We start from the raw sequence: 12,657 nt of genomic DNA on the forward strand, positions 1-12,657 counted from the left end.
AGATCACATTCTTCCATATGGCATTGGTGGATAGGATAATAAGTTGGAGATCTGAAGAGCAGCCTGGAACAGAGGTAGGCTGGATGGGGAAAAAGCTTCCTGTACCAGAACTGGCTGTTGGGATACGCCGTGGGATATCAGAGTTTAAAGAACAAGGTGGGCAAACATGACAGCGCTGAAGCTGATCCTTCCTAGAAGAAGACAGCCTGGAAAATCTCCTGGGGTCCCATTCACACTTTCTGGTTTCTAGAAAAAACACACAGATAAACTGCAAGCTACACTAAAAGGCAGCAGTTTGCCTGAGCAATTCTTCCTCCTCAACTGCAGTGAAGGCACAATTCATAGCCCGTTTTTTCATCTCCACAAATCTTAATTGTTCACATAATAATCGCAGAAGTATTTAATAATACAAAGCATATGGGCCAGATGTTCCACTGGTGTAAATCAATAGCACTCGAGAAGCTTCAGTGGTGCTGCACTGGCGTAATCATTTGAAGATCTGGTGCTGTGTTTTTAAGGTGGCTCTCATGATTTTAGTACCTTCTTACTGCTGCCACTAAAACCAAGTCACAGTTTACTGCCTGTATACAAATAGCCACCCCCACCAAACGCTAAGATTCTAAGGAAAAAAAAAACTAAAGCTAAAAGTACACTGAGTTCAGTTTGCTTAAAAACAATGACTTGACCTCTGTTGGCTGTTGTCACAAATTTTAACGTGGCCACTTACTTTTCCACTTGATCTTAACCTAACTGACGTAGAGACAGCCAGTGTTCCCTAACCAAATGCCCATCCGATGACTTGTTTTAGTCTCATCAGCCAGTGTGCAAGCTCTGCTTTATTTGCTTCCCACCATAAGGGAAAAAAAAAAAAAAAAAAAGAAAAAAAAAAAAAAGGAAAAAGAAAAAGCTTTTAATTCACTTCCTCCTGGGAGTTTCTGTGATGCTCATTGATCTACTCCATGAGTACTTCACAAACACTAATGGATCTAGTGAGACTCTCCACTAATCTCTTTCTGCAACTTGGCACCAAACTGCTCACTTCTGATGCTGTCTCCTTTTACAGTTGTTTTTTCTTTGCTACCTGTTTCAGAGTCACCCCAGGCCTCATTAATTGTTCATCCTTTGTCCCTAGAAAATTTTCCTTTTAATCTTTCCAGTAACATGTTGGATACTGATGTGAAATAGACTTTAATTTGCAGTCTTTCACACTTGCAAAGATACTATTTGAACTGATTGTGGCGTTACCAGTTGCACATGGATACACGTAATTGAACTGAAAAGCTTTGCAAGACATGTATTCATTGGACTTCTGATCTCATTTGTTAGAGCGCCTTAGGGAACGGGCAATTTCCACTCCTCAATTTATGAAAACTGGTCATAGTTACTTAAATGGAATAAAATAAATCCTGGGGCATGTGTCCCTCCTGGAAACTGGGTTGACAATTGTGCCCAGAAGAGAATTAAACTGCTCAGTGCCAGGACGGTATCAAGCAAAAAAAAAAATATAGCAGAAAGTCAAGGTAAAGTTTTTTGTGGAGGTTCCCAGGTTAATTTTCATTCTGCTAATGTGACTCCCTGGTTGAGCTTCTTGCAGTTTTCAATAAATTGTATGGAGACTATGCTAATGAGACTGTCTGCTGTAGTTGAAAATAACCTACCCTTGTGCTAATTATAACTCGGGCCAAGCATTGACCTACTCCACTTCCACAGCCAGGGCTAGATTTTCAGCTTTCATCAACACCTGGGTTTTTGGAAGAGCTGCACACCAGCACAGCTGGGCTCTTTTGGCAGCACAGCGCAGGGAGAAGGAAATCCACTGACAACCTGACCCCAACTGTCTGCCCTTGAAATGCTGGTCCTGAAGCCTGGTCAGGAAATCTTTCTTTAATTCCACATAGCAAGCAACTTACTGTTTTGCCCCCTTGCCTTGACAAAAATTCCAGTATCTGTGAATTAAAGTGGTTGCCTCTAGACTCAAGCAACCGAAGTTGAGGTCCCCATTGCCCGTGGCTCCCTGTGGACCACAAGCTCATCTAGGTGTCCTGTTCCAGTACCCAGTACTGGGAGGGCTGGGGAACTGGGACTGTGCACCCACGCAGGACACTGCAGTAAGAACTCAAACTGAGAACCCAACTGGCCTTCATTAAGAGGGCTGAGAGTACAAACACCCTTCAAGGACAGTCTCTGTTATCTCCTTGCTAATGTTCTTTCTTGAAGGATTTTATGCCAAGTACCCTCTGAAGTCAAGCAGCTCTGCTGGTACAGGGTACAGGATTTTTTTTCCCCATCTACTGCTATTACAGACAAGCAGACTGAGGAACTGGTCCCCAAACTGTCTCTGGTTATGAAAGTAACTGCCAGTTCAGATCAAGCCACAGGAAAGCATTTTTCTTTTACTGACATCATCTATGTGGGGTGAGACTCACCCCTCTGGAGTACATTTGTGCATCCCTTGTACTGCAGTTGTAAAGTGCCCAAACACTGCTGAGTTCTGTCTCGCCCTGGGACACAAACATCTTTATCATCCAGTCCCAACCTTTCAGAAAAGATTATAGTTTATGTGAATTGTAGCTAGAAATGGCCTAATCTTCAGTGGTTGTGAACTTTTTTTTAAATTATTTTTAAGGAGGTTACAAAAACAAAAAGTTTGTTTGCTATTCCTTCCAGTCAGTGCCTGACCCTTGAAGACAAGAAGGTGACATCTCTGCTCCAAGTTGGCACAGCAGCAGAGCCATGTAGCCTCCTTCTCTTCCCCTAAAGAGATGAGGTGGTTTATCTATACCTGAAGAACTTGGTCTGAAAGTTGGCCAGGGCCTTGTGTGCTATAGTTCTGCCTTCTCTTTCTGTTGGTGTGTTCTTCTCATGCAAGCACCCCATTTCTATCTAACATGCCCAGCAAGAAACTCACAGTGTGACCTTCTGGAGTGCTGAGAATCTGGTCCTTGCTATCACATAGCAGTTGCCACAGCTATTGAAGTGCTACTGCATGAGAACACTAGTGTGGATTTATGAGATTATCCTAAATCCAAGCTGCACATTTCTTAATTATCAGTATTCTTCCCCTGGACGAGAAACATTTGCGTAATTTCCCAGCAGTAGAAAGCAGCAAAATCAAAACAACACATGAAAAGATGCACCAATTCATCGCTAAACTGCATGTACATTTGCTGGCATTGTTCATTTTCTTGCATATCTAATAGAGGCACCAAGGAAGAGCAGATCGTCAGTTTGGCTTACACAGAACCTCGCCGACTAGCGATAGCTGAAGTGCTGGCCCCGCTTTAGTATGTTTATTCCATGAGTTTTTCATGGAGCCCAGATAGTTTTGGCACAGTATACCAATTCAGACGGTGATCCTGCAAATATTTAAGCAGTGAATATTGTTGCTGCTACAGGCAGAGTTGTTGGCACCAGTGAGACAGCTCACAGCAGTGGAGTGAGCCAGGGGATAGAGAATTTTTTAATCTAAGGTCTTACAGAGCAAATACATTTACCATTTGTTTTTTAATGATACGAGAATGCATATCACAGTCAGCACATTCCCAAGCACAAGCAAGGGAAAAGTGCTAGTGACAGGCTCCTGAGTTTAACAGAAGAGGAAACAAGCGATGGGATTTGCACCGGGACTCAGATGACTTCATCTTGGGTTTAATCCTCCACCAGACTTGTACTGTGGTGTCCTGGGGTGCGCACACATCCTGCTCTTCCAGGGAGCTCCCTAGGAGGTGGGTGGTGGTGAAAAGCCTGTGCTGTTCTCAACTACGCTACCTGGAGACAGAAGATCTCCAGCCATGACTTCAAGGGTCCTCCTTCTAATGGCCATGTTTACAAATGGGAATTAGGAACCTAAAACACTTGAGTGCTTTAATCCAGCATCATTTCATTGCTTCCTATTAAATGACTATGGCTGTAAACCACTTTTTAATCACTCTTCAGCCGGTCCAGCTGCCCTTGTGAAAAATAAAGACTTTTTTTGACCCTGTCTTGTCTATGTTTGTGAATGTTCAAATAGTTGCCATCCTGGCACCATATAACTCAAAACACCATTGCCCCAGTGATGTATTGTGAATGGAGACCATTCTCAACGCTGTACTATATCAGGAGAATGACAGGTTCTTGTGGTGTACATCAGCAGGAAGATGACACTCAGCTTTTGTGGTTTAAGGGCTCCCAGATATATCACGGGAAGTACTGTCTTATCTCAGGAGCCTGAGGGCAGGCATGAGGTGTTTTTGTCAAAATAAAACAGAAAACGTGGGGGGATTTTGCATCTGACTGTCCCAGGATGACAACTATGGACAGGGGACCATAGGAACATCTTCTTATGGTAGGTAGGGATTGTGTTTCCTCTTCACTTCATTTCAGCCCCAAAGAGTGTTCCTAAAGCTATCCTTGCAGGATTTAACCTTTTGCTTAATTTTTACCATATGCATGAATCCCATGGACTTTTAGTGGATTTGCATGTGTTTAATTTTAAGCATGTTTGTTGCCACAATGCTTAAGGATGGTAATCTGGATTTTATAACGCTGAGCTTAGTTCTGTACAGTCAGAAGAAAATGAAATAGGGAAATAATTCAGTAAAGAGCAGCAAAGAGGAAAGACTGATTTGTGAAGAAAGGACAAGTGGTCACTACCTGATATTTTTCATATCCCACTGATATCAGAGGAGCTAACTGCAGCACACATTAAACATGACAGAGGTGTAGAGTTGTAGAAGCTCCATCAGTCCCTTAAACATAAGTGAAAGCACAGCTTGTGACAAAGTGCAAAGGAGGAGCTGCAAGATGACATGCACCTTTGTAAGGTCCTGAAGTGGATGTGAGACAGAGATGACCCCAGTGAGATGTCCTGGGTTTACACACAAAAAAATGTAGATTTCTAAGTGGACCTGATGAAGGCATTGTAGGTTTACCCCATATCCTTAAAGGCAGATTTCCTGTTTTAGAGCATCATGATGAGTGGAGTAGGTATGGCAGAGTTATAATTTTCCCAAGCTGGAAAAGGAGTCCTGGCCAGAGCTGGAAGTCCTCATTCCTAATTTCATCATTCAACTACTAGGTCAGGCTTTCTTCCATAGATTTAAAGCCTGACACAGGCTCCCATGCTATGCTACATACAATACGATCAGTACATTCAACAGGTTGCTATAAATTAAGTACCAATAATAAATTCACAGGCAACACTATCTTTTTTCAGCAAAGTATACTTCCTTAAAATACACCAGCAGCATCAAATGTAACTAGATTTAATTTCATGCTGAAGAGTCTGTGAATATTCATTTTAAAATAGTCACCAAGAGCCTAATTTTAATTTGTGTGATGTTTCTGCTAATACCAATGCCTACTTAAAATATCCGTTAAAAAGCCTTAAGAATATTAACAGGGAATTCTTACAGAAATGCACTAGAGTTTTATGTTTTGAATTACCATTACAGGCTTTTTGGTTTAACTCACGTTAAACAGATTTCATTATTAACAAGAATGTGTGCAAATTAAAACAAGCCCATTAGAATCTAAAATTCCATGCTAAAAAGATTAGGGACATTTGAGTTATTCTTTTCTGAAAGAATAAATGTAATAAAGAGTGATAGGGAGTAAAAACCAATATTACAAATGCACACAAAATCAACAGTGGTTAGACAATGGTGAGGAGCTTTTTATGTATTTCAGAATAACCTGATCTACACAAGGAATCATCTTGCTCACAATTTTGTTCCTACAATACTGACACTGCATTTATGAAGCCTTTGTCACAGACCTGCAACTGCCTGTGGGGTGCTACCACTTCTGGGATGTCCCCGCAGGCGCCAGCTCCGGATGTCCCCACAGGCACCAGTTCTGTTTAGCAGGCCTGGAGGCCTCAGAAACACTGGCCAAAGGCCATGGTGTGTCTCACTTCATCCTCCCCTCTGCTCTGTACTTGCCTGAAACCTTGCTGCTGAGGATGGAAGTGAAGGTGTAGATGTGAGCCTTTACCATGATCCAGCACAAGGCTGGCTCTGTGACAGGATATGTACAGGGCTTGTCTTGGTGCTCACGACTGGGTTTCACCCTGCACGACAGAAATCAGACTGCTCAGCAGCTTGTCAGAGCCAGGCTCTCTGTGTGCACCTCACAGCCTCGGGCTGGGCCTCTGGAAGGATGTCTTTGCTCCAGCACTGAAGTACAGACAGGGTGAAGTTCATGCTAAGGTTTAAGGGGCAGTTGTGACTTCAGAGAGAAGTGAGGCCCTAGAAAATGTACTTTTACTTCATCTGCCTTCAGAGGCTTTGGCTCCCAGCTCCTCTATTGATCTCCTCTTCTAAATAACCCTCAGTTCAATACAGTCATCAATGAAAAGTCTGCTGCTCTAATAAATCACATGAATATTTACACTGCCTTGTGTAAAATACATCTTTTGACATATTGGGTGCTTTATGTCCCTGTTCCCTGTCTCGTTATTTCTGTCTTTCTCTTTACCTATTACTGGGGTGGCAGGGGGGACACTGACCCTTTCCTCGGCTCCAGTGAGCTGCAGTGAATTATCTGTGTTAAAACTCTCTTCTGTCAAGCTGCCAAATCTTTTGCATTAATCCTGAAAATTACAATTAATGAGTGCTAAGAGGATCTTTCCACCTTTGTGTATGGCTCTATTCAGTTGTAATGATCCCTGCTTCTCTGCCAGCATCTGGAAGCCTCTTGTGGTCATGGCTTTTGGCTCTCAGGCAGGGCAATATACTTGCAGGAGGCTGTTTGACTGGTGGCAGCAGGGCTTCTGCCTTTTCTTGATTGATATCCTGTCCTCAAAGATGGTCTTCACTGATGACTGGGAAGATTTATGTTAATGGGAGCCCTTGACCACCAGAGCGTGGAATGTTCCCCCTGTGCAAAACATCACATCGTCATTTCAGGCATTTTGAAGTCGTTATTGCTGTGATCTGACACGAGGTGAAGCACAGGGCTGGGAATCGGGTTGTCACAGGGCTACAGCCCCACTTTGACAAGGACTTGAAATAGCCTTAGGCTCTGGGATTCAACTTCCCAAACTTTTAATGTGTCTACCACCAAGATTCAGTTCCTTGGGGACTACCAACTAAGTAAAAATACAGTATTTTTAGTTATTAAGAACCAGAATTCAGAATCTCATTGACATGAAAATAAATCACCTTTAAGTATAAACTAGAGATCCCTATATCAGGCATGAATCAGTTCATCCCCTGCCTGTGCATACTGAGCCACTTCCAATTTGTAAGATTTGGAAGGGATATGTTAATTTTTCTTTAAGCACAGACTGGTTGCCATTTTCTCATGACAATCCTGCTCCCACTTTGAGCTGCTGAGCGGCTCCAGGAAGGGTTTCTGTTTTTGTTGTTGTTGCTGCTGTTTTGTTTTAGTTTTCTTTTGTTCTCTCTACATGAGCAGCAAGAAGCTTGATGGGCGTGCAACCTACAGTAAGCAGTAACTAAGTTATGTTACCATGGGCAGTCACTGACTCTGTTTAATTCAGCACTCAGACAGAAGCTAAAGCATCTCCTACAACTCAATCGGTTGCTAAGTCTTATGCTCCTACTTTCACAAACCTCTTCATTGACATTTCCTCTTCAGAACTATTTATCTGACACACACAATCCTTTTTTATTTTTTTTCCTCTGTGTTCACTTGACTCTAGTCTGAGTTTATACAAGCCACTTCACCATGAATAGAGCATTTGTGCATTTCCAGTTTTTCTGTCCCAGAAATAACCCTGCAGAAATCACTAGAATTACAGTAAGGAAAAAAAGCAAGGGATGTCACTAGAGGAACAAGCCTTCTTTCTTTATTTCCTTAGAGAGGAAATGTTAGATAACTGCTTCCCTGAATTAATAATTTCCACTCTCTTCAGTGGAGTTATTTCCCATTTGAACCAGTAATGAATTTAACCTGCAATTCCTATGTTTAATCTATAAATCCAGCTAGTAGTAGCTCCATGAAGTAAAGCACTTTCTCACTTCTAAATGTCAGAGGATGCAAACAGAATGAGAAGGTTAGAGTAGCCCAAGTATGTACTACCCCCGAGCAGACACCTCTCTGGAATTACCCCTATCTGCACAGGCAGGTACCTACAGATGGACAGGGATCTGTGTGGGACAGGGTTAACAGGATTAGCTAGGCAATCGGCAATGCAGAGTTCGTCAGGAGTGCATGTCCTCATACTATGCATTCGCACAATTTCAAGCACTTAATGGACTTCTCATCTCAGCTGGGGACTAGAGCTGCTGCTGTCACATAAAACTGTAACGATTTCAAGGTAAAGGGAGACATTTCACAGCAGTTATTGCTGACATTAGAAATGTCAGGTATGTCCATACACCACACACAGTGCTGCGCACAGCCCCTTGACGGCTCTGCTACCAAAAGCCCTGCAGCAGCGCTGGCCCAGTGCTCTGCCCGAGTACAACAGTGCTCAGCTGTGCCTGCACCACCACACCACTGCCCAGAAGAGCTTAGATTTAGATTGGCCATGTCCTGCTGTCTTGCCTGATGCTTACAGACCCACCTGGCCCTATTTTATCCCAAATCTTGTACAGGTAAGGTAGGCTTTGGTAAGAAGATGTCCATTGTCAGGCCAGTGAACCTTCCTGTTTGAACCATGAGTGATGCCTTCAGAGCTCCCAGTTTACCTGAAGCAGAGGTTTTTGTTGGCATTTGGCATCAGTGAAATCCCATTAGTAACGTCATCTGTTGGGGTCACCAATGCATGCTAGAAGAGCTGAATGGTTATAGAGAAGCGTGGGAATAGCAGTATTCTAAGGGATTTGCTTTCCAAAGACTTAATACCAGGTCTGCATGGGAAATGGGTGGGGTGGTGTACAAACAAACCATGTGGGTTTGGGGAAGAGGCAGGAAAGAGAGCAGCAGTATCTTACCTGTACAAAGGTAGAGGGGCTCGTCTCAAAGAAATCCTGCCACTGTAAGATGTGTTTTGTGCAACTTCATCTCAGTGACACAGCCTTTCTTGGGTGGAGATCTCAGGTGTGCAGTGGCTTTGTTGAGCACTGTAGGCCAGATGAGAAGGAGAGGTAGAAAACACGACATCCATTTGAAGCTGTTGCACCCTTGGAAGAGGTTCAGGATTCGGCCAGCAGCTTGTGAATGCAAGAAGTGGTACAGCTATGGGATACAGTGAGACCACAAGGTGGGTGACGGATTTAACACATTCCTTGATGCAAGAGATCCCCTCAACCCTCATCACTGTTGCCTAGTATCAGGAGGATAACAGTGCTGTCTGTAAGATCACTCCCTAGCTCCTGGCACTAACTGCTTGGGTTGGTGGTAATTCTTCCTCAGACACGGCAAAATTGACTCCTTCCTTTGAACACACTGGAAAGGTACTTGTGGATGGAGATGATGCTGGGATAGTGGTGCTAATAAAATCAGCAGAGAAGCAGCATTTAGCAGCTACGAAGGCAAAGAAGCATTTTTTTCAGGAACACACAGGCTCCTGCTTTGATGTTGCATTCAAGCCAAAGCAAGGGCATGTTTTAAATTCCCAATAATTCAAGTTTCTTTTTAAGTTCCCAAGCCTGGCTGAGCTCTTAAAGACAAGAGAAGATCTTGCTCCTGGGGTTGGCTTTCCCAGGCAATCACAGCTCTGCTCAGAATACTATTTAAATACCAATTATTGTAATTCTCGGCAGAAATATTACAGGCATTCAGATTTTTTTTTCTTAACAGCCAAAGGGAGACATTTCCAGCATCTATCAAACCTCTTTTATTTTAATCCACATTAAAATTTCTTTCCAGAAGGACTGGGCAATAGAGCATAATTTATCATTACAGTTCAAAGATTTGTCATGGCAGAGCCTGCTGCCTCATGCCAAGCCAACCTGTCTGGTGTAACCTTTTGGGGACAAAGAGGGCTGGCTGGAGAGCAAAGGGTATTGAGGCTAACAAGTCACAGAGATTAGATAGGTGGGAAGCAGCAGAAGCAGTACCTCATGCTTCCTTGCAGGGAGCAAATCCCCCCTCTCCTGCACTGTCGAGAACATTCCCAAATCTTTCTCTGATTTTGTCCTGGAAGCCAGCAGGCAGGGCACAGCTTGAGACACAGCTGGCAGCCAGCACGAAGCTGCACCAGTAAAAAAATCCTGCGTGACAGCAGAGCACTGCTCGCTGATGGTCACCCTTCCTGCAGGCCTTGGCAGCCCTCCTGCTCACCCTGACCGAGAGGAGAACAGAATTAGTTGGTACCTTTGCTATTCAGACGTGGGATCTCAACAGACATCTTCAGGAGGGTGATTAGGTCTCCTGCTGCCAAGAGCCATCATGCTGCACGACAGGACTGCTCCAAAGCTGTCATTTTTATTTCCTTTAACGGTTGCTGTCAAATCAGGGTAATTGCAATGAATGTCCTGGCATGAACATCAAGTCAGGGGTTCTGCAACAAAAGTTTTAGTTCCCTTATTAATGGACAGTGCTAGGAAAAAGAGAAAGTAGATGCTAGAGAAGAGCTGCCATGTTATAGATACCCACTTGTGGCTCGCTGCTCAGTCCAGGTGACGCCTTGCTAATGGGGCAGGACAGAACAGCTGGGGGGCAGTAAAGGGGTCTCCTTGGTTCCTTGTGCACAGGCCCGAGGAGCTGCTGGCTTCCCACCCCAGCGCGACCCAGGTGTCCTAAGAAAACAGGGTTTGTGACATTGAGCCTTGCACCTAGCCTGCTTTCACTGCCTCTTCTCCCAAAGAGTTTGAGCCAGGCACCTGATTTCAACCATAGCTGGCAGGGAGGCAGGGCTTAAATATAAAGCTCCTGCAGGTTTGGGGGGAGCAGGGTGATGGTGAGACCCCTACGTTTCAGCCCTGCAAGGGAAAGCAGCAGTCTGAGGGACCCGGTGGGGATGCCCAGTGTGTCAGTGGGACAGGGAGCGTGTAGAGCTGGGAGTGGGACTGAACATGGGAAGCACTGGTCTTAGAAGGAGGAAAAGGGCTTCCAGGCACTGTACTATCATCCTGGGTAATCACAGATATATAGGGGAGAGCAGGGGACACAAATTACTTGCTAATGCAACAACTTGCTATACTAACAGTGGTCAAAAATTGGTAAAGGATAGTCCTGCTCCTGTGGGGCCTGAAACCCCATGGGCAACCCCCCACAGTGCCAGGGAGCTGGTGCCCACACCCCCAGCACATCCCAAGACAGCAGAATCTATAGCTCAAGTTAAGCTAAAAGCTGTCTCCTTTCCTTCCTCTTCTTTCTTCAGCTGCACCCATTGTAAACCGAGCACAGCTGTGGTTCTGGCCCTCAGACTGTATAGGAGCTATAGCGAAGTGTTTAATGTATTCTTAGCTTTTAAAATACTATTCATCAGCTGCAATCAAAGGAGAGAGCCAGCATCATGTTGCCAGCCAAATTAATCACAGCTCCCCCATTCCCCCCTCCACACACAGTCACGTTGTGTGCAGCAGTGGTGGTCTCGAGACCACAGTTTAGCAGACACTGGAAAAGGCCAAGGTGGTAAATGTAAATCCTGGCTGCTCTTAATCATGTTCGTAATGACCATATCATCAATCATAGGCCTTCTCAAGTGCTCAGCAACCACAGCCCAAGGGTATATTTTTCAAAGAATCCAATTCAGTGAGGTCTCTCAAAAAGCTGGGTCACCATTATTCCCACTCATCCAGGAGGAGGATTGCTTTTGACTGTCTGGCACTGACGGTGCAAGTAAACTCAGCATCTCCCCCAAAAGTCTGCATGCAAAGAGTAAAGTCAGTCAAATTTATGCAACGCAAAATTTCAATGGGCTTTAGAAGAAAACAAGCTGAAGAAAAACAAAAGATGCCAACTGAACAAATTAGGAGAAACTGCATTTCTGTCATTTTACTGCTCTCAGAATTTCTCACTGGAGACATGGTCAAAACACTTTAAAAAAACAGGCTTTCAGACTTCCTAAAAATGTTGGAATGTTGAGAAATAATGAGTATTTTAGTGGTTACAGATTTCTCCTACAGACCTCTGAAGGACTCAAGACCTGGCTGGACACAGAACATGGAGATCCTTATGTGAAACAAGCCACACACAAGTAATACACATGTGATAAACACCCTGAATTCTCAGAAGGGTTACAAAACAAGCCACATGCAAGCCACCAAACCTGCTCGTTTCCCACCTGAGTGACAAAGCATTTGGCACAGCAACAACATCGTGCCCTAGAGCAAAGCCAATCGCAAAGCCCATCCATGAAAATATTAAAGACATTCGGTGCTTTTTCTCAATTCCAGTTGTGCAGTGTTATAATAACGATTACATTTCACACCCAAGACAGAACTGAATCAGACCTGTTTGATTCCACTGGAAGAGCTGATGGAAGCTTTAACACTTTGAGGAGAGTTCAAGACGATTTTACGGAAGTGTGCCTTAGGGAAATTGAAATGTCAAGCATAATTTGGCACTTGAAACATGAAGGAGAGAGGCTTTTCATTTGTTTTCATCTGCATATTCCCCTCCTCTGAACTGTACATGCTCCATTTCCCGCTCTTTCTGTAGCTTTCATTAGGCAATGCTGAAATCTGCTGGATTTGAGGAATCTCCAAGGATAAACAAGTATCTGGCATTAACCTGCTCTGTAAAAGTCAATTTGACATGTCTCACTATTCTTCCCTTCTTGTTAGGCAAACTAGTCCAAAACAAGCTTCTCCCCTG

General features: G+C 43.9%; 1 long non-coding RNA gene across 1 annotated transcript in view; it reads right to left on the minus strand.

Moving 5' to 3' along the window:
• Positions 1-5,188: 5,188 nt before the first annotated feature.
• LOC311421276 overlaps positions 5,189-12,657 on the minus strand; it is a 26,906-nt gene continuing 19,437 nt past the window's right edge. The window contains exons 6-8 of the long non-coding RNA XR_014684782.1: positions 10,210-10,396; positions 8,886-9,129; positions 5,189-6,861 (exon numbers count right to left, since the gene is read on the minus strand). This is a non-coding gene — a long non-coding RNA (uncharacterized lncRNA). The remainder of the gene's footprint in view (positions 6,862-8,885; positions 9,130-10,209; positions 10,397-12,657) is intronic.

Source organism: Aythya ferina, assembly GCF_964211825.1.
Source record: "Aythya ferina genome assembly, chromosome: 19".
NCBI lineage: Eukaryota > Metazoa > Chordata > Aves > Anseriformes > Anatidae > Aythya > Aythya ferina.